General features: G+C 38.4%; 1 protein-coding gene across 2 annotated transcripts in view; it reads left to right on the top strand.

Moving 5' to 3' along the window:
- CUL3 (cullin 3) overlaps positions 1-22,413 on the top strand; it is a 117,287-nt gene that overhangs the window by 9,712 nt on the left and 85,162 nt on the right. The window lies entirely within an intron of this gene.

Below are 22,413 nucleotides of genomic sequence, written 5' to 3'. Positions count from 1 at the left end.
ACTAATGCTATTAGATGTAAGTTCCTATGGCTTTCTTCCTTTTTGGTTATGTTCTTTAGCCTGTATTTTTACTCATTCCCAGCTCTTTCCTTCTAGTCCCAGAGAAGAAGGAAGGTGTTCCTTATCCTGTCTTTTGTGATAATAACTGCCATACTGTCTCCCTTCACGGCCAAGAGTCTTCAAATAATAGTATGTATCTACTTCAATAGCGCAAACTTTTCTTTGGAGGAAGAACCAGGTTTGGTTTTTGTTTTTTAATTGATCTATCTTAGTGAAGCCCAAGAGTATCCAGCATACACCTGGAAGGTCTCATAGACCCAGCAGGCCCAACGAATGGAATAGGTATATTCAGAGTCCCCTCTGATCATTTAGAGCAGCCCCCATTGCTTATTTGTATACTAGGATTTCAGTAAATGATCTCATTTTTTTAAAGTTCTTTAAAATCACTAGTTGAAGTTAATCCAACTTTTTTAAAGATGAGGAGAGTCCTGCTTGTCCAGGTTGATTAATAGGAGTGGAGGGTCCTATCTGATCCTAGTTACCTTAACTCCTGATATCCAGAGCTTTTGTTACTAGACAGCATTCTTTATTTTTAAATCATATTTGAAGTTGAAAAATGTAATTAAGTAAAACTTTTTAATATCATTTACTACTTATAATCATTCAGAGAGGAATGGACTCAAAATTGCCCTTTAATATGAAAGTGAATGGAGGAAATGAATAAAGACTTCAAAAAAGACTCTTTACCTACTTTGAGAAGATATAAAATTGCTTAGAGATACTTTCCTATAAAAACAAGTTGTTTTTGCTGAGGCGGATGCTTTAATATACTGATGAGAAGTTGTTACTTCTAGCAGCTCTTAACTGGGCAACACTAACCATGTTTTTATGCAAATCACACACACGTTATACTTTTTTTGTCAACTGCACAACCTCCTCGTGTGTTATTTTCCTAGGGGCACCATGAGCATTATATATGTGTGGGCACCTTATTTGCAAAAAAAAATGCACGCAGTAGTGTCTTCTACTTGCTATATCCTATTGACACAAATGATATACTTCTAATATATGTATAATATACGAATATATGTGACTTATACATGTTTTATATCTGTACTTACATGCCACCATTTGGATTACCCAAGGACTCCAGAGTAGGCAAATTTTAAATAGTTGTTTTTATTTGCTTGATTTTAAGAACTGAAGCTAGACAGTTGAGGGAATCTATTTCTTCCAAAGAAAGTTAAAGAATTAATCTTTTTTAAATCCTCTGCTTTAAAATTTAATTTTTTTTGTTGAACTTTAGATGAAAGTCTACAGAACAAACTAGTTTCTCATCGAACAGTACACAGAATGTTGTATGACATTGGTTAACAACCCCATGACATGTCAACACTCTCCCTTCTCGACCCTGGATTCTCTATGACCAGCTGTCCTGTTCCCTCCTATCTTCCAGTCCCTCCCCCAGGGCTGGTGTGTATCTCTTTAGTCTTGCTTTGTTCCATGGGACTGTTCAGTCTTTGGCTGAAGGGTGAACCTCAGGAGTGGCCTCATTACTGAGCTGGGATGGTGTCCTGGGGCCATACTGTCAGGGTTTCTCCAGTCTCAGGCCAGCAAGTCTGGTCTTTCTTTTTGAGTTGGAATTTTGTTCCCCGTTTTTCTCCAGCTCTGTCAGGGATCTTCTATTGTGATCCCTGTCAGAGCAGTCAGTGGTGGTAGCTGGGCACCATCTAGTTGTATTGGACTCAGTCTGGTGGAGGCCGTGGTAGATGTGGTCCATTAGTCCTTTGAACTGATGTCTCCTTTATGTCTTTAGTTTTCTTCATTCCTTTAGTTTAAAATTTAGTAAGGTGAAAAGCCATGAATGCTTAAGGAATAATAAATTTAGAGTTAATGAAAAATAATTTGAATTTTTCTAAGCCTCATTTGATAGAAAAAAATTATTTTCCCTTCATCTCCAATTTATGCCTTAAAAAACCATGATGTGTAAATAAACACCACGATGAGTATTTATGACTGTTGGAACTCTGGAAGAGATATGGAAAGTTAATCTTTGCTTATGGTACTGAAATATATTAAAGTATTAATAGTATGAGAAGTTTCTTTTTAAGATTGGTAACTTCAGTTTGCTGAATGTCTTCCTTGTGTTAGGCTCTATTTTAGATACTTAAAACAAACTATCTCAATTCACTACAACAATCTTAAGTTTAGGTGTTGTTACTTCTGTTTTAAATCTACCTGGGGCTCAGAGAGACCCTGTAAGGTGTTTAATATTAACACTCCTAGGAAAGGGTGGAGTTAGGATCCAAATCCCAGGTATATCTGACTCTAAAGTCCATATTTCCATTACACTACACTGCCTAATTCTTTTTAGAATTTGCTAGCTTCTGAAATATTTGCCTTCTTAATAGGAATATACTGGAAAATTAATCCTAAGGTTGCCATTTAAATTTTTAGCCAGGGGCAAATCTAGGAGCTTTGAAGCTTATGCAGTTCAGTACTCTCTTTAGGGAAAGAATTAAAAATTAGATTGGGGGCCTTGGACAGAGCTTTTGTAAGCTTAAGCTTAAACTTCACTAGATTCAAGAATCCACCTCTGGTTGGAAAATGCAGGTAGTCTCCGACTTGGTGACTCCAGTGTAAGTCACCTCTGACATAAGTCAAATACCTTTTTTTTTTTTTTTTTAGTTTTCATTATTATTGCCTTTTATTATCAGTATCTTTATGAATTCAATCTTTATTTGTCTTTGGGGATTGGAAACGTTACATATAAACTTAAAGACACATTTTAATGCGTACATACATAAAAAATACACAAATCATAAAAATTTATTTCTACTCTGAGGATGAGTTGGATAAAATTGGCATTTTGTCATTTGTGGTGATAACTCTGCTTATGGAATGTTCTGTATCATTTGGATTATCTACAGGAATGGCGTTTCTAGTCAGAAAATTATTGAGAGCTGTGCTAATGGTGGAAACCCTGGTGGTGTAGTGGTTAAGCACTACAGCTGCTAACCAAAGGGTCGGCAGTTCAGATCCACCAGGCACTCCTTGGAAACTCTATGGGGCAGTTCTACTCTGTCCTGTAGGGTCGCTATGAGTCGGAATCGACTCGACGGCACTGGGTTTGGTTTTTGGTTTGGTCTTTATGGTCCTTTTCTTTTTTTATTCATATAGTTTGTGGAAACATCTAATTGCTTCCCAAATCAGCTTTAGCAAAGCGATCAGCATTTCAGCCCATGTTTTCAAGCAGCTGAAACCACTCATTTAGTTTAGAAAAAACTTGAGCTAATCTTTTCACTATAAAAATTTTTGACAGTTTCTCTCCTTCCTCTGCCTCACTGTTTCTTCTTCATTGCTTCTTTGCTCTTAAAAATCCGTTAAGTCTTGATCTCTCAAGTCCCGTTTTTTGTGATCTATGTCCTGGAAACCCTGGTGGTGTAGTGGTTAAGAGCTACGGCCGCTTACCAAAAGGTCAGCAGTTTGAATCTGCCAGGCACTCCGAAGAAACCATATGGGGAAGTTCTACTCTGTGCTATAGGGTTGCCATGAGTTGGAATCGCCTCGAGGGCAGTGGGTTTTAGTTTCATGAGCTGTTCCACATTGATGATACCAAGCTCTGAATTCAGCGTTCTTGCCGTATGGATGGTTTTTCCACCAATCTCTTCCATTGTGTTACCCTTATCAGATACTTGGAGCGTGTTCACATAATTCAGCACTTTTTTTATATCACCCTTGCAGCCATTTTCCCATAACTTCCTCCTAGGAAGATGAGCAATGTTCTGGATACACTGACAGTCTAAGTGTGGTTCATTGTAACTTGAACACTTTGTAAGTTGGAGCCTACCTGTAAAAGGTATAAAAACTTGGAAACAGTTAAAGTGTACGTACGATTGTATAAGTGCTTATGGAAGTCCTAGTGTGTATTGAATTGAAAAAAGCAGTCAAAATCATAACCTATAAGAAAGGCGTATTTGTTGAAGTATTTGTGAGTTAATATTTTTTTTATTTTAAGATATAATACTGACAGCACAAATTTTGCCTGTTGCAGTTAATAGAAATTTATTTTGTTTTTAAGTATACTATTTAAGTACACTTTTAGATGCTGGCTGAAAGCAGAGAATACCAGAAGGATGTTTACCTGTGTTTTATTGACTATGCAAAGGCATTCCACTGCATGGATCATAACAAACTATGGATAACGTTGCGAAGAATGGGAATTCCAGAACACTTAATTGTGGTCATGAGGAACCTTTACAAAGATTAAGAGGCAGTTGTTGAGACAGAACAAGGGGATACTGATTGGTTTAAAGACAGGAAAGGCATTCGCCAGGATTGTATTCTTTTACCATACCTATTCAATCTGTATGCTAAGCAAATAATACGAGAAGCTGGACTTTATGAAGAAGAATGGGGCATCAGGATTGGAGGAAGACTGATTAATAACCTGTGTTACGCAGATGTCACAACCTTGCTTCCTGAAAGTGAAGAGGACTTGAAGCACTTACTAACGAAGATCAAAGACCACAGCTTTCAGTATGGATTGCAGCTCAACATAAAGAAAACAAAAATCCTGACAACTGGAACAATGAGCGATATCATGATAAACGGATAAAAGATGGACGTCAAGGATTTCATTTTACTTGGATCTGCTATCAACAGCCATGGAAGCAGCAGTCAAGAAATCAAAAGACGCATTGCATTGGGTAAATCTGTTGCAGAGGACCTCTTTAAAGTCTTGAAGAGCAGAGATGTCACCTTGAAGACCAAGGTGCACCTGACCCAAGCCATGGTATTTTCAATAGCATCATGTGCATTTGAAAGCTGGACAATGAATAAGGAAGACTGAAAAAGAAATGACGCCTCTGAGTTGTGGTGTTGGTGAAGAATATTGACTATACCATGGACTGCCAAAAGAACAGACAAATCTATCTTTGAAGAAGTACAGCCAGGATGCTCCTTAGAGGCAAGGATGGCGAGACTGCATCTTACATACTTTGGACATGTTGGTAGGAGGGATCAGTCCCTGGAAAAGGACATCATGCTCGGCAGAGTACAGGGTCAGCGGAAAAGATGAAGACCCTCAATGAGGTGGATTGACACAGTGGCTGCAACAGTGAGCTCAAGGATAACAACGATTGTAAGGATGGCTCAGGACCGGGCAGTGTTTCGTTCTGTTGTACATAGGGTTGCTATGAGTCGGAATCGACTTGATGGCACCTAACAACAACATTTAGAAAAAAGTGATTCTTTAAAATTAACACATTTAAATGCTTTATATAACCCTTAATTTTTTTTCTCTTTGAGAGTAAACTAAAGAAGTAGTTTAAACTGTGTGTGAATTAGTAATAATTTGCTTTTCTACATGTTATGTGCAAATGAGACATGAAAAAGTATGTTTTTTTCATAACCATCACGTTGAATGAACAAGTAATTTATTGTTCTTATTTATGTTAGTATTTTATTTTTAAAAATGGAAAGGACTTTCAGAAGTACCTGTTTTATTCTTATTTTAACAGATGAGGAAACTGAGACCTAGAGTGTTTTACCCAAGGAATTCTCTCATGCCTTGAACTTATGGAAGAACCATGACTAGAAGCCTGATTTTCTGCTAAAAGCTTTTTTCATTAGACCAAACTGAAATATGCATATAGCCATGGTAATTCAATGTTCACATTGACGTTTTTGTTCAATTATAAAATGATTTCTTATGAATCGGACACCCTAGTTATGTGATTTAGTCAACATGGTATAATGGAGGGACACATAAGCTTGGGACACTTGGAGTCCCTCATTGCTCTAACAAGCTGTGTGATCTTGGATAATCCACTTAGCCTTGGTTTTCCCAATTTGTTAAATGAAGTTTCAATTTGGGGTTATTGTAGCTCATTCCAGCTCTAAAAATTTTAGTAAAAGGCAGTGCGTTTATACATGGACTAGGAACTGAATGCATGTGTGTTCTCCTTTGTCCTTTGTCTAAAACATTTTGTGTGATATTGCAAAACTCACCTGCCTTTTCAGCCTTAATGTTTTTCTTTAAAATAGCAATGGTGTATTTAAGTGAAGATGCTTAAATTCTAATATGAAGCAGTGGAAAGCTTAGCTATATGTTTTTGCATATTTACTCCTTTTTCTGTGAGTTAGTATTTACTTTTAAAGATCTGAACAGACTTGATATCACGTTTTTGTAATAATTTTGGGCGATAGGCTTTTTGCTGTCATCACATTTGTTTACATTTGGACAGAGCTAACTGTGGCAGTTTATACTGTTTCACAAATTTTTTTCTGTTCCTTTGGGTTGTGTGTAATTGATGCTGCTGTAAACATAATTTATTATTATCTCACAGCTTGTAGAGTTTTTATACATATAATTTCAGAAAAGCTAGGTTTATCCATTTTTTTTAACTTAGTTGCTTAAGCTGAAGAGAAGAAAATATTGTGTCTTTAAATTAAATTTAATAATTCTAGGTAGTAGAAGTATGGAATACAAACGTAGATACAAAGAATTTTTTCTCTGTGACATATTACTACTACTGTGTGATTCCTTCCAGAACATATAATTCTTGCTTTTCTAGTATTTCTTTCAGATGGATGTTTAAAGGGTATTTTAATACACACAGCCTCTTAATAGTAGTGTTTGAGGTTTAATAGTGTATTGGGAATTATAGAAAATTTTATTATTTTAAAATGTTGGTGTAATAACTAATTTTCTTAACAGTGAGAGCCTCTAATTGTGATTGAAGAGATCCAGTCAAGGTGAATATTGTATCTAGATAAAATGTGTTTCAGGGAACAGTAATATACCTTTTTTTTTCATCCACAGAAATAGCAACAGCAAGTGGTAGGACAATGAGAAACTTCTTTGACGAGAACACTTACATGATTGCATCTTATTTGTTTTGGTCATCATCGGATTGAAATGTTTCACTCAGATGTTTACATATATACAAAAGTCATTCACAGAGTTATAGTTCAAATAGTATTGTTTGTACTGTAAATCAATTGCTGTATGACTTAAATGGACTTTTATAGGCTAATCTGGAAGCTTGACCTGGTGTCTTTGAAAAGCACTTCCAAATTCCCCCAATTTTTGTTTTGTTTGGTTTTTAATACCTTTATTTTATTTCAGCTGAAAGTTTACAGCCCGAGTTAATTTCTCATTCAAAAACTTATACATAATTTTTGTGACATTGGTTGCAATCTCCACAATGTGACAGCATGCTCCCCCTTCCCACCCCTGGTTCCTTGTGTTCATTCATCCAGTTACTGTCCCTTCTTGCCTTCTCGTCTTGCTTCTGGGCAGGAGTTGCCCATTTGGTCTCATGTATTTGATTGAACTAAGAATCACATTCCTCAAGTGTGTTATTTTTTGTTCTGTATGCCTGTGTAATCTTTTTGTGAAAAGTGGGCATCGGGAATGGTTTCATTCCTTAGTTAGCAGAGTGTCCAGGGACCATAGTCAGGGGTTTCCTCCAGTCTTTGTCAGACCAGTAAAAAATTTTGAATTGAGTTTTGGACAGCCTCCTCATTTTGAGGACCAGTATGAAGATTAGAATTGAACCTTTTATTGATGACTTAACATTCTCATGAATGTTACTGTTCTGTAACCAAGTGAATGTATACTGTGTTTAGTTTGTTGTTTCACAGAATTCTCCCAGACTGCTGTGCTTTTTTAATTGGTAATCTTTTCTTCCTTGACATTCATTATTACTTCTGGCAGAACACTTCAGTTCCACTGTAAGCAAAGACAGACGGGTTAACCATACATCAGTAGTCTTTACTACACGTTCAGTTTAAGTCATTAAGCAAGGCAGTTTGTCTTTTCTGTGTAGTAAAGGAAGAAACAAAACTTTCATTTATTGAGCAAGTGCTATATGCCAGGTGCTTTCCCAGTTTCTTAGTTGCCACACTATACACCATGTTCTCCCAGATTCCTCCTACCAAAAGCAGATGAGGAAAATGAGGTTTAGGAAAGTTAAATCACTTGTCTAAAGTCTGTTTGAATGCATCCCACTCGACTGTTTTCTTCAAAGCTTGGAGCTTTGGCTGTATTTTGATGGTCGAGGTTGCTTAAAGTTTAACTGATGAATAAATGGGATTATTGCAGGTGTCTTTAAGTCATTGCATAGTCATTGGTCATCAAATCAGATTCATCATTATTATTAACTATAGCTGGACTGTATTCAGATATTTTTTAAAAAGTCATCTAGGCATCATGCCATGTATCATGAGACATACGATAATATTCAGATATTTTTTAAAAAGTCATCTAGGCATCATGCCATGTATCATGAGACATACGATAATATTCAGATATTTTTTAAAAAGTTGTCTAGGCATCATGCCATGTATCATGAGACATACGATAAAGGAAGAGACCTTATCTACTCTGAGGTGCGAATAGTCTGAGAGGGAGCTTCCTTGATGTAATTTATGGTTTAGTTGTAACTAATGAGAATACTGCCATTCCTCAGATGTCTGTACCAGAGCAGCTTTTTTGAGGCTGAAGTTTGAAATTAATATCAAGCATTTTTCTTAGTTCATTTTTTTCTAGCTGTGTCATTCTGAATTGCCTGGAATTTCAAATTCTCACCCTGTTCCCCACCCACCCTGTTCTAAATTTCTTCTTGTAGAAAATTATTCACAGGGGACTAAAGACCTCTTGTCCTTTGTATGCAGTGGATGTGGAGAATATAGTTCTCTCGTTTTAATTTGTCTCACACCATAGTTGTCCAGCTCTTAGTAATTGCAGAACCTTCAAGATGTGTAAGTATATAATAGACTGACATCCTTTCACATTCAGGTGTTTTGAAGGTTATGTTTTCATATAATTTGAAGTAAGGTAGATGAACAGCCAGAGATATTTGTGTAAGAAAATGAAGGATGTCAGAGTTATATTTGTTATTGGTACTTGCTAATGAAGGAATTGTAATCCTGGATGGGGGGGAGGGAAGAGGGCATAGGCTACTTTTTAAAATTAAAGTCTTGTTTTCGTTTTTAATGGTCTTGCTAAACCATAAGCATTTAAGAATATTTAATTTTATTTTTCCCCCCAAAAGAGCGCTTGTTCTTCTTCCTGCTAAATGAATTTACTTTGCTTGCTGAACACTTTGTAATTTGAGCTTCTTGGGGAAAGATACTATATGCATCTAATAATTAAAAAAAAAAAAAAATTAGCAAACATTAAATGCATGTGTACCTTTTATTTTATTGTTTTGCTAAGGCATTGTTGCCAAATATTTAGAGTTACTGCAATGTAAGTGAATTAGTTTCATCAATAAGATTAAAATCCAGCTGGAGTAGTTTAAAATGTTACTTTAAAAGAAAGTTACCCTTTTAAAAAGTATAAATAAGGTTATTTCCTGATTGAAGTATACATTAGTGTTTTTATGGTTAACATATTGTTGAGATTAGACTTCAACATTAGTTCCTTTAACTTTTATTGGCAGTTCTTATTGTATTCTGTCTCAAGGATAGGTGAGTGAGAAATTAATAATAATTTTGACAGCATTGTTAACATACTCACTTGATGCCAAGACCATAGCATCTATGTATAGGAATCTGTACTTGAAGCCTGTTTCATTTGGCCTGTTGTTTTAAGACTTGTTTTATTCAGATAAAGATTGTAACTTACTGATCCTCTGCATGGAGAAGGGCCTGTTCTTTCCAGTATTTTCTTCTCAGTTTAAAAAAAAAACAAAAACCAAAACCTGGTGCTGTCGGGTTGATTGAACTCGTAGCTACCCTATGGGACAGAGTAGAACTACCCCGTAGGGTTTCCAAGAAGTGTATGGTGGATTCAAGCTGCCAGCCTTTTGGTTAGCAAGCGAGCTCTTAAGCACTCAGGTAGTCCTAAGGCATTCAGTTAGGCGAATGAGAAAATCTGGAAACACTACTTGATAAATGAAGTTTGAGAATCTGTTGCTTATGTATTGTTGCACTTTATTTCAGTTTTCAAAAGACATCTGAGTATTTAAAAATTAATTGCTCTAGATAAGCATTTTAAAATACTTTTCCATATTATTGTGCTTAGTCACTCAGATGCTCATATTTATAAAATTGCATTGTATAAAATGGTCAAAACAGTATTCATTAAACAAATATTCGTTTCTGGCCTTCTGATAATCTCGTAGTCTGACGGAAAAAAAAGATACACAAGATAATTATGAAGCAATATGGGTATGTAGTGATAGATACAACCTGAGTATTACTGAAGAGCTGAGAATGAGTAGCTAACTTTGCGTGAGAAGGTCAGGGAGATTTTCTGGAGAATATAACACCTGAGCTGCGTTCACAGAATATGTAAAGAATCAGATAAAAACGCAGAAAAGAGGAGAGTGTGAAGAAGACATACGGGGAGGGTGAGTGGGGAGGATGTAACTGGATAGAAATGCTGTTAGGAATAGCTAGTTGTGTATTGAAAACCACCACTGTTTTATGTTAGAATGAGTGAAAGATAAGGTTGGAGAGGTCGGCATAGATTAGATCTTGAAGGGCTTTATGTTCCTTTTTAAGGCACCTACCCTCTTTGTCAGTAATAAGAGCTATTGAAGTGTTTTGAATAGAGTCATGATGTACATGTGTTTATTTTAAATCACTGGTGATTTTGAGGAAAATAGATTCCAAGAGGGCATGATAGTTGGAAGACTGTTGCAGTGATGTTGTGTAGATGAAAGTTTTAGAACAGTAGCATTTGTGATGAAAGAATGGGACATATTTGAGAAACATCTTGGGCCTAATACCAGTAGACATATTTGTTTGGAAGAAGTACAACCAGAATGCTCATTAGAAGTAAGAGTGGCGAGACTTTGTCTCACGTATTTTGGACATGTTATCAGGAGGCACCAGTCCCTGGAAAAGGACTTTGTGCTTGGTAAAGTAGAAGGTCAGCAAAAAAGAGGAAGACCCTTAATAAGAGGGATTGACACAGTGACTGCAACAGTGGGCTCAAGCATAACAACGATTATGAGGATGGTGCAAGACCGGGCAGTGTTTCATTCTGTTGTACATAGGGTCGCTGTGAGTTGGAACTGACTCAATGGCACCTAACAACAGCAACAGACACCTCATATATTGAATCAGAATCTACGTTTTAACCGGATCACTCCGGTGATTTATATGTATCTTGTTAAAATGTAGATTCTGATTCAGTATGTCTGGGTGGAAATGCAAATACTCAGCTGGCGGTCTAACCAGAATGAACCCGTGTGAAGTCCTGGATTTGGGCAAGTTCGGTGGGTGCATTCACCAGTGATTTTGGATGTGGTGAGTTTGATCTGTCTGGAGCATTTGGTTGGAGATGTCCAGCAGGTAGTTGAGTTTAGGAATTTTAAGCTTGGGGGAAAAATCTGGGCTAGGAATATAGATTTAGAAGACATTAACATACATGCCATTAGTTTTTCATTTTTGAGACATGAGCCAAAGTTCGTGGGAAATCGGATAAGAGCTAGGGGCCCACCCTCCAGAAAATAACTGCACATACTTTATGTTTGCAAAATTCTGTATACAGTTTTAGGAGGCTCCTGAATCTGTTGTGGCCAGACTAGAGTTTCCTGTTTCAGGACCCTAGATGTTTGGCTAGTAGTGGTAACTATGATCCAAAAACAAAACAAAACAAAAAACAAACCCCTTGCCACTGAGTTGATTCCAACTCATAGTGACCCCTGTAGGACAGAGTAGAACTGCCCCATAGATTTTCCAAGGAGCACCTGGTGGATTCAAACTGCTGACCTTTTCGTTAACAGTCGTAGCTTTTAACCACTAGGCCACTTGAAAATGCATAAGGGCCCAGTGTGGAGTGAAAAGAGCCAAGACAAAGGCCTGATGATTAAAACTATTCAAATGACTGAGGTTAAGTGCTAGACTACCAGTAAAAAGGTTGGCTGTTTTCCCAGAGGAGCCTCAGAAGACAGGCCTGGTGATGTGCTTCTGAAAGATCACAGACTTGAAAATGCTACGGAGCAGTTCTGGTGTGTACACATTAAGTCACCATGAGTTGGAATTAAGTCGATGGCGACTAATGACATGAAATGCCTCTGGAAGAGTAGGAGACATGAGAAGAGGGAATGAATGATGTTTCCTTAAGGCAGCGTCAGTATACTAATTTGCATTTAGCCTACTTGTGCTCTTAAGACACTTGTTTTAGCTGTTATCAGCCCATTTACCTAAGCTTGAAAAACTATATTTCTGACATTTAATGCTCATAGATGAAAGTTCAAGAGATTTTTTTCAGTGGGTACTTTTGTTAGCTGATCCTTGAGGGATTATATTACGCCTAGGGGTGGGCTAAATTCTACTGGCATTCTCTTTTAATCTTCATGACAGTCTTGTGAGATGGGTACTGTTATTAAACCCCTTTCACAAGTTAGAAAATCAAGATTAAGGGTGGGTAAATAATTTCCCAAGGTCACATAAGAATGTGGGATTGGAGTTGGGCATTAATAGCAGGGGGAGAGTGCTATTTTAAATAGAGTGTAGAGAGTTAAAGCTTCATAGTTCAGCGGAGGTTTGAGGTTGGTGAGTGAATAAGCCAACCGTGTGGATGCTGGCGTAGAACATTTCCAGGCAGAGTAGCAGGTACAAAGACCTTGAAGTGAATTTGTTTGAAGTATTCCAAGGATAGCAAGGGGGAAGAAAAAGTAGTCAGAGAGATTATCAGATCAAATAAGGTCTTGTAAGATATTACAAAGACTTTAACTCCAAGGGAAATGAAAAGTTATTTGAAGGTCGTGAGCAGGTGAGTGACATAATTTGACTTAGGTTTTCAGAATGTCACTCTGGCTGCTCTGTGAGGATGGGGCAAGAGCAGAAGCAGAGACCAGTTAGGAAGATGTTAAAATATCTGAGTGACAGATAATGATGGTTTGGACCAGGGTAGTAGCAGTGGAAGTGGCAAGGAGAGTTACAGTCTAGGTATATATTGAAAATAGAGATGACAGGACTTTCTCTTGGGTTAAAAAGTAAGATGAGACAGTACTTAAGGATTTTAAGGTTTTGGCCTCAGCAAGTGGAACCATGGAGTTGAGATTTAATCACTTGGAAAAGACTGCAGGGGAAGCAGATTTTTGAGAGATGGGGAGATTTGTACTTCTATTTTAGACTTGGTAAGTTTGAGGTGCCTAGTAGGCATTCAGGTAGACACATTGAGTAGGTAGGTGGATATATGACTGGTATTCTGGGAATAAGGCCAAGTTGTTGTTGTTAGGTGCCCTGGAGTCGGTTCCTACTCTTAGCGACCATAGCGACCTTGAACACTGCTCAGTCTTGCACCATCCTCACAACCATCGTTGTGCATGAGCCCATTGTTGCAGCCACTGTGTCAGTCCATCTTATTGAGGGCCTTCCTCTTTTTTGATGACCCTCTGTTTCACCAAGCATGATGTCTTTCTCCGGGGACTGGTCCCGCCTGATAACATGTCCAGAGTACATGATACAAAGTCTGGCCATCCTCACTTCCAAGCAGCACTCTGGCCATTTTTTCCAAGACAGACTTGTGCTTTCTTCTGGTAGCCCATGGCATGTTCAGTATTCTTTGCCAGCACTGTAATTCAAGTGCATCAGTTCTTTGATCTTCCGTATTCATTGTCCAGCTTTTGCATGCATATGAGGTGATAGAAAATATGATGGCTTGGGTCAGGTGCGCCTTACTCCTCAAAGTGACATCTTTGCTTTTTAACACTTTAAAGAGGTCTTTTGCAGCAGATTTGCCCAATACAATATGTCCTTTAATTTCCTGACTACTGTTTGCAGGAGTGTTGATTGCGGATCCAAGTAAAATGATACCCTTGACAATGTCAGTCTTTTGCCCATTTATCATGATGTTGCTTACTGGTCCAGTTGTGAGGTTTTTTGTTTTCTCTGTGTTGAAATGTAACCCATCCTGAAGGCTGTAGTCTTTTGATCTTCATCAGTAAGTGCTTTAAGTCCTCTTTGATTTCAGCAAAGTTGTGTCATCTGCATATCACAGGTTGCTAATGAGCCTTCCACCAATCCTTTTGCTGCGTTCTTCGTATAGTCCAGCATACAGATTGAATGAGTGTGGTGAAAGGATGCAACCCTGAAGAACACCTTTCTTGATTTTAAACCATGCGGTATCCACTTGTTCTGTTCAAATGACTCGCTCTTGATGTACAGGTTCCTCAAGAGAACAATTAAGTGTTCTGGAATTCCCACTCTTTGCATCATTATCCATAACTTATTACGATCCACACAGTCCAGTGCCTTAACATAGTCAATAAAACACAGGTAAACATCTTTCTGGTATTTTCTGCCTTCAGCCAAGATCCATCTGACATCAGCAATGATATCCCTTGTTCCATGTCCTCTTCTGAATCTGGCTTGAATTTCTAGCAGTTCCCTGTTGATGTACTGCTGCAGCTGCTTTAGAATGATCTTCAGGAAAATTTTACTTGTGTGTGGTCTTCATGATATCGTTGGATAATTTCTGCATTCCGTTGGATCACCTTTCTTTGGAATGGGCACCAATAGGGATTTTTTCCACTCAGTTGGCCAGGTAGCTGTCTTCCAGTTTTTCTTGGCATAGACAAGTGAGCACGTCCAGGGCTGCATCTGTTTGTTGAAACATCTCCATTGGTATTCCATCAGTTGCCAGCTTTTTCACCAGTGCCTTCAGTGTAGCTTGGACGTTTTCCTTCAGTACCATTGGTTCTCAGTCATATACTTTCTCCTGAAATGATTGAACGTTGACCAATTCTTTTTGGTACAGTGACTCTGTATTCCTTCCATCTGGTTTTGGTGCTTTGGTATTTTGCCCATGGAATCCTTCAGTATCGCAGCTCAAGCCTTGAATTTTTTCTTCGGTTCTTTCAGCTTGATAAATACTGAGAGTGTTCTTCCCTTTTGGTTTTCTAACTCCAGGTCTTTGCACATTTCTTTAAAATACTTTGTCTTCTCAAGTTGCCCTTTGAAATCTTCTGTTCAGCTCTTTCACTTCATCGGTTCTTCTTTCCCTTTAGCTACTCTATGTTTAAGAGCAAGATTCAGCGTCTCTTAGGACATCCATTTTGATTTTTTTTTTTTCTTTCCTGTCTTTTTAATGACCTCGTGCTTTCTTCATGTCTTAGTCATCTAGGGCTGCTATGACAGAAAAACCACAAGAACTTCATTCTCTTACAGTCTAGCAGGCCAGAAGTCCAAATTCGGGGCATCAGCTTCAGGGAAAGGCTTTGTCTGTCAGCTCTGGAGGAAGGTCCTTGTCATCCGTCTTCCCCTGGACTAGGAGGTTCTCTGTGCAGGACCCCCAGATCCAAAGGACACACTCTGTTTCCTGGTGCTGTTTTCTTAGTGGTAGGAGGTCCCCCACTCTCTGCTTGCTACCCTTTCTTTTTATCTCTTGTAAGATAGAAGGCAGTGCAGGCCACACCCCAGGGAAACTCTACTGGATCAGGGATTTGACCTTAGCGAGGGTGTTATATCCCACCCTAATCCTCTTTAACCACAGGCAGAGATCATGATTTATAACACATTGGAAGATCACAAAATGGAAGACAGTCAGAAAATACTCGGAATTATGGCCTAACCAAGTTGTCATATTTTTAGGGGACACAATTCAATCCGTGATACTTCATGTGTGATATCCTTGATGTCTTCCCACCACTCGTCTGGTCTTCCATTGCTAGTTTTCAGTGTGTCAAACCTAGTCTTGATACGGTCTCTAAATTCAGGTGGGATATACTCAAGGTTGTATTTTGGCTCTTGTGGGCTTTGTTTTAATTTTCTTCAGCTTCCGTTGAACTTGCATGTGAGCAGTTGGTGGTCTGTTTCCACAGTTGGCCCCTGATATTATTCTGAGTGATGATATTGAGCTTTTTCATTGACTCTTTCCACAGATGTAGTCAGTTTGATTCCTGTGTATTCCATCCTGCAAGGTCCATGTTTATAGTCACCATTTATGTTTTTGAAAAAAGGATATTTGCAATGAAGAAGTGGTTGGTCTTGCAAAATTCCATCATTTTATCTCTGGCGTCATTCCTGTCACCAAAGCCATATTTTCCAACTACTGGTACTCCTTGGTTTGTTTCTGACTTTCACCCTCTAGTCACCAGTAATTATCAGTGCATCTTGGTTGCATATTTCATCAATTTCAGACTGCAGAAGTTGGTAAAAATCTTTAATTTGCTCATTTTTGGCATTGTGATTGTTTCATAAATTTGAATAATAGTAGTATTAACTGGTCTTCCTTGTTGCTAGGTGCTGTGGAGTCAATTCCGACTCATAACAACCCTGTGTACAACAGAACAAAACACTGCAAGGTCCTGCGCCATCCTCACAATTGTTGTTATGCTCGAATCCATTGTTGCAGCCACTGCGTCAGTCTATCACGTTCAGGGTCTTTTCTTTTTTGCTGACCCTCTACTTTACCAAGCGTGATGTCCTTTTCAAGGATTGATCACTCCGAATAGCATGTCGAAATTATCTGAGACGCAGTCTCAACCATCCTTGCTTCTGAGGAGCATTCTGGCTATGTTTCTTCTAAGACAGATTTGTTCGTTCTTTTGGCAACCCATGGTAAATTCAGTATTCTTCGTCAACACCATAATTCAAAGGCGTCAATACTTCTTTGGTCTTCCTTATTCTTTGTCCAGCTTTCAGATGCATATGAAGCAGTTGAAAATATGGCTTGAGTCAGGTGCGGCTTAGTTTTCAACGTGGCATCTTTGCTTTTCAGTACTTTAAAGAGTTCTTTTGCAGCAGATTTGCCAATGCAGCATGTCTTTCGATTTCTTGACTGCTGCTTCCGTGGGTGTTGATTGTGGATCCAAGTAAAATGAAATCCTTGACAACTTCAGTCTTTTCTCCATTCATCGTGTTGTTGCTTATTGATCCAGTTGTGAGGATTTTTGTTTTCTTTATGTTGAGGTTTAAACCATACTGAAGGCTGTGGTCTTTGATCTTCATGGGTAAGTGTGTCAAGTCCTCTTCACTTTGAGCAAGCAAGATTGTATTATCTCTGTACGGAAGGTTGTTAATGAGTCATTCTCCGATCCTGATGTCCCGTTCTTCATATAGTTCAGCTTCTCTGATTATTTGCTCACCATACAGGTTGAATAAGTATGGTGAAAGGATACAACCCTGACGCTCACCTTTCCTGACTTCAAACCACACAGTGTCCCCTTGTTCTCTTTTAATGACTGCCTCTTGATCTATATGTACAGGCTCCTCATGAGCACTGTGCACTGTTAATTTTTCTGGGATTCACATTCTTTGCAATGTTATCCATAATTTGTTATGACCCACAGAGTTGAATGCTTCTGCATAGTCAATAAAACACAGGTGTACATTTTTCTGTTTTTTTCTGCTTTCAGCTGGGATCCATCTGACACCAGCAACGATATCCCAGGTTCCATGTCCTGTTCTGAATTTCTGGCATTTCACTGTCAATGTACTGCTGCAGCTGCTTTAGAATGATCTTCAGCAAAATTTTACTTGCATGTGATATTAATGATATTGTTTGATAATTTCTGCTTTTGGTTGGATCACCTTTATTTAGAATGGACACAAATAGGGATCTCTTCCAGTTGGTTGGCCAGGTAGCTCACTTCCCAGTTTCTTGGCACAGATGCATGAGAGCTTCCAGCATTGGATCTGTTTGTTGAAACATCTCAGTTGGTATTCTGTCAATTCTTGGAGCCTTGATTTCTGCCAGTGCCTTCAGTTCGGCTTGGAATTCCTCATTACCATAGTTTCTTGATCATATGCTACCTCCTGAAATGGTTGAATGTCAACCAGTTCTTTTTGGTATAGTGATTCTGTGTATTCCTTCCTTTTCTTTTTTGATGCTTTATTGTGTCCTTAGGTATTTCCCCGTGGAATCCTTTAGAATTATTGTAGCTCAATTTCTTAGTATTTTTTTTTTTAGTATTGAGGCTTCGGTTTTTCCTTCAGTTCTTCCAGCTTGGGAAATGCCCAGTGTGTTCTTCCATTTTGATTTTCTAACTCCAGTTCTTTGCATACATCATCGTAATACTTTGTCTTCTCGAGCTGCCATTTGAAGTCTTCTGTTCAGCTCTTTTACTTCAGCATTTCTTCCTTTTACTTTAGCTATTCAACGTTCAAGAGCAAGTTTTAGAGTGTCTTCTGACATCCATTTTGGTCTTTTCTTTCCTTCCTGCGTGTCTTAGTCATCTAGTGCTGCTGTAACAGAAATACCACAAGTGGATGACTTTAACAAAGAGAAATTTATTCTCTCACAGTCTGGTAGGCTAGAAGTCCAAATTCAGGGCGTCAGCTCCAGGGGAAGGCTTTGTCTTTCGGCTGTGGAGGACAGTCCTTGTCATCAGTCTTCCCCTGGACTAGGAGCTTCTCTGCACAGGAACCCCGGATCCAAAGGACACACGCTGCTCCTGGTGCTACTTTCTTGGTGGTATGAGGTTCCCCACTCTCTGCTTACTTCCAGTTATTTTTATCTCTTGTGAAATAAAAGGTGGTGCAGGCTACCCCAGGGAAACTCCCTTTACATTGGATCAGGGATGTGACCTTGGCAAGAGTGTTATATCCCACCCTAATCCTCTTTAATCACAGGCAGAGGTTATGATTTATAACACATAGGAAAATCACAAAATGGAGAACAACCACACAATACTGGGAATCATGGCCTAACCAAGTTGACATATATTTTTGGGGGGAAACAGTTCAATCCATGGCACTGTGCTTTTAATGACCTCTTGCTTTCATTTATGATGTCCTTGGTTCATGCCACAGCTTGTCTGGTCTTCGATCATTAGTGTTCAGTGCATCAGATCTGTTCTTGAGATGGTCCCTAAATTTAGGGATATACTCCAGGTTGTACTTTGGCACTCATGCACTTGTTCTAGTTTTCTTCAGCTTCTACTTGAACTTTCTTATGAGCATTTGGTGGTCTGTTCCACAGTCGTTCCCTGGACTTTGTCTTACTGATGATATTGCACTTTTCCATTGTGTCTTGCCATAAATGTAGTTGATTTGGTTCCTATGTATTCCATCTGGTGAGATCCACGTGTATAGTTGCTGTTTATATTGTTGAAAAAAGGTATTTGCAATGAAGAATTTGTTAGTATGGCAAAATTCTACTCTGTCATGTGATCTCTGGCATTGTTTCTATCACCAAGGTCATAGTTTCCAAATTCTGATCTTTGTTTCAGCTTTCCCATTCCAATCACCAGTAATTATCTATGTATCCTGATTGAGTGTTTGATCAATTTCAGACTGCAGAAGCTGGTAAAAATCTTCAATTGTTTCATCTTTGGCATTAGTAGTTGGTGCGTAAATTTAAATAAGAGTCATATTAACTGGTCTTCTGTGTAGGTGGATAGATATTATCCTATCACTGATATTGTTGTACTTCAGGATGGATCTTGAAATGTTCTGTTTTTTGACTAAAAACGCAATGTAATTCGTTTTCCATGTGTCATTCCCAGCATAGTATACCGTATAATTGTCTTATTCAAAATGGCCAATACTGGTCCATTTTAGCTCACTAATGCCTAGGACATCAATGTTTGTGTTCCATTTCATTTTTGATGATTTTCAATTTTCCTAGATTCATACTTTATACATTCCATGTTCCAATTATTAATGGATGTTTACAGCTGTTTCCTGTAATTTTGAGTCATGCCGCTTCAGCAAATGAAGGTCCCAAATCCACGTCATTAAGGTTGACTCTACTTTTAGGAGGCAGCCCTTCCCCAGTTGCATTTTGAGTGCCTTCCAATCTGAGGGACTTATCTTCTGGCACTATACCAGGCAGTGTTCCACTGCTATTCATAAGGTTTTAAGTGGCCGATATTTTTAGAAGTAGATTGCCAGATTCTTCTTCCTAGTCTGTCTTAGTTTGGAAGTTCCTCTGAGATAATGTCCACCAAGGGTGACCCTGCTGGTATTTGAAATACTGATGGCAAAACTTCCGGTATCACAGCAACATGCAAGTCACCACAGCATGACAGACTGACAGACGCGTGGTGAAAGGCCAAGTAGGATATATAAATTTTGAGATTGTCACTATTTAAAGCCCTAGACATTATTTAAAGCCATGTGACTAGATGAGATGAACTCCATTCAGAAGCTGACTGAGCCCTAGTATTGGAGGTGGTGGTGATGAGTCAGAACCAATAAAGCTGACTGACAAGGAGGAAGCAGAGAAATAGGAATAAAAAAGAGATTTTAGTGTTTGGAAGGCAAGTGAGGGATCTATTGAAAGGAGCAGGAGTGATCAGCTCTTTGAAATGCTGCTAGATAGGTGAAGGAGTATGACAGCTGAGACTTTGACCACTACATTTAGCAACATGGCGGTCACTGCTGACCTTCTTGAGTAGTTTCAGTGAAATGGTAAAGATGAAATCCTTATCGAAGTGGATTCAAAATATAAGGGAGAGATGGAACTTGGAGACATTGAATGTAGAAATCTCTGTCCTGCCCCACCTCCATGATTTTACAAATGGAAAGAGAAATGGGGCAGTGCTATGGAGCTCTGGTGGCACAGTGGTTAAGTGCTATGGCTGCTAACCAAAAGGTCAGCAGTTCTAATCTACCAGCCATTCCTTGGAAGCCCTATGGTGCAGTTCTCCTTTGTCCTATAGGGTCACTGTGAGTCATAATTGACTCGTCAACAGTGGATTTGTTCTTTCTTTTTTTTTTTTTAATAAGGTTGCTGAGCGTTGGAATCAACTTGATGGCAGTGGTTTTGGTTTAGTGGAATATGTGAGATTGTATTTTTTTATTTTAAGATAGGAAACTGATAATTTTGAATGCTGAGTGAATATACTACTGTAGAGGGAAAAATTTGTTAATTCAGGAAATGAAGATTGCTAAAGCAAGGTCCTTGAGTAGCTGAAAGCAAAAAAAAAAAAAAAAAAAAGACCAGTTGCCATCGAGTTGATTCTAACTCAAAGCAACCCTATAGGACAGAGTAGCTGCCCTATAGAGTTTTAAAGGAGCAGCCGGAGGATTCAAACTGCAGACCTTTGGTTAGGAGCCATAACTCTTAACTACTATGTCACAAGGGTTCCTGAGTAGGTGAGTTGAATGGAATTGGAGTAGTACTTGTGAAACTTTATGTGTATGTGTATCACCTGGGATTCTTGTTAAAATACAGTTTCTGATTCTGAAGGTGTGGGGTGGGGCTTGAAATTCTGCTTTTCTAAAAAGTTTCTAGATGATGACTGTGTTTTTTTCTGGTCCCTGTGCTATACTCTGAGTACAAGAACTATGTACTTAGAAAGCACAAGAAGTAGCTCATCTGAGATAACATAGAAAGCAGATTATATTGGCATAAAAACAGATGAGTTGGTGGATATGTTTTGTACTTGTACAATATGTTTTCATTTTTCTATTTTCTTAGTGGAACAGGAAGCAAGTCATATCTTAAAGTGAGGATGAAGGAGATGGTGTATGGTGTAAAATCATCTAAGAAAAGTAGAGTAAGTGGACTAGAAAAGTAGGATTGTGTGCTTGCACTAAGGGTCCACTTGTGGCTGTTAGTTGCTGTCAAGTTGGCTCTGACTCGTGACAACCTTATGTATCACAAAACAAAACTTGCTGTCCTGTCCGGCATCATCTCCATGATGTCTAGTCCGTCTCCTCGGGGGTTTCTCTCATTTGCATTGGCTACCTAGTTTACCAAATATGATGTCCTTTTCTAGCAGTTGTTTTTTCTTGATGTTGTGTTCAAAGTAAGTGACTGAAATCTTGCCATCTTTGCTTCTAAGGAAAATGTATTTCTTTTAAGACTGTCTTGTTCTTTCTTTTGGCAGCTCACGATATATAGTATTCTTTGACAACAACTAACACCGTAAAACATAACACTTGTAGTTAGTGATTATAAATTTAAACTGAGACTGTTCAAATACGGGTTTATTATTCTTCATTTACTTTCAGCTGCATGGATGCAGATTAGGAATAGGTGGATAGTTAGGGTTCAGCCTGGCAGGTATTTGGGAGGGAGAAGCAAGTGATTTGTAGATACACAAAATCAAAAAAAAAAAACCCTTTTGCCATCGAGGCAATTCCTACTCATAGTTAAAATGATGGACCGTGGAATCTAAACTGGAAAAGGAAAAAACTGAGAGAATGCTAGGTTAAATAAAGGAAAAAAAAAGTTTAATTGCCGGTCATCTCTGTATCTCTTATTTGTTAAGGGAAATAGTATTCATCTCCCCAGTTTTTTTGTTTGTACGTTTGTTTTTAATGAAAGAATCCTTTCTGTCCCAGCATCTGTCTGGATTTGTCTTCTACTAAATGAACTCAGAGAAAAGGTGTCTTACTTAGACTTTTGGCTATATAGCAAGTGTTACTATCAGCAGTTAAGATTTGACTTAAAGTGGGGAAATTCTCCTTCAGGTAAGAAAGGAGGGCAGGCTAGAAGACTTAGAAAAAAAATTGCCTCTATCAGCCGTAGAAAGTATTTTTAAATGTATT

The sequence above is a fragment of the Elephas maximus genome, chromosome 6 (genome assembly GCF_024166365.1).
Source record: "Elephas maximus indicus isolate mEleMax1 chromosome 6, mEleMax1 primary haplotype, whole genome shotgun sequence".
NCBI lineage: Eukaryota > Metazoa > Chordata > Mammalia > Proboscidea > Elephantidae > Elephas > Elephas maximus.
The sequence above is the reverse complement of the archived record's forward strand: the minus strand, read 5'-3'. Positions and strand labels throughout refer to the sequence as shown.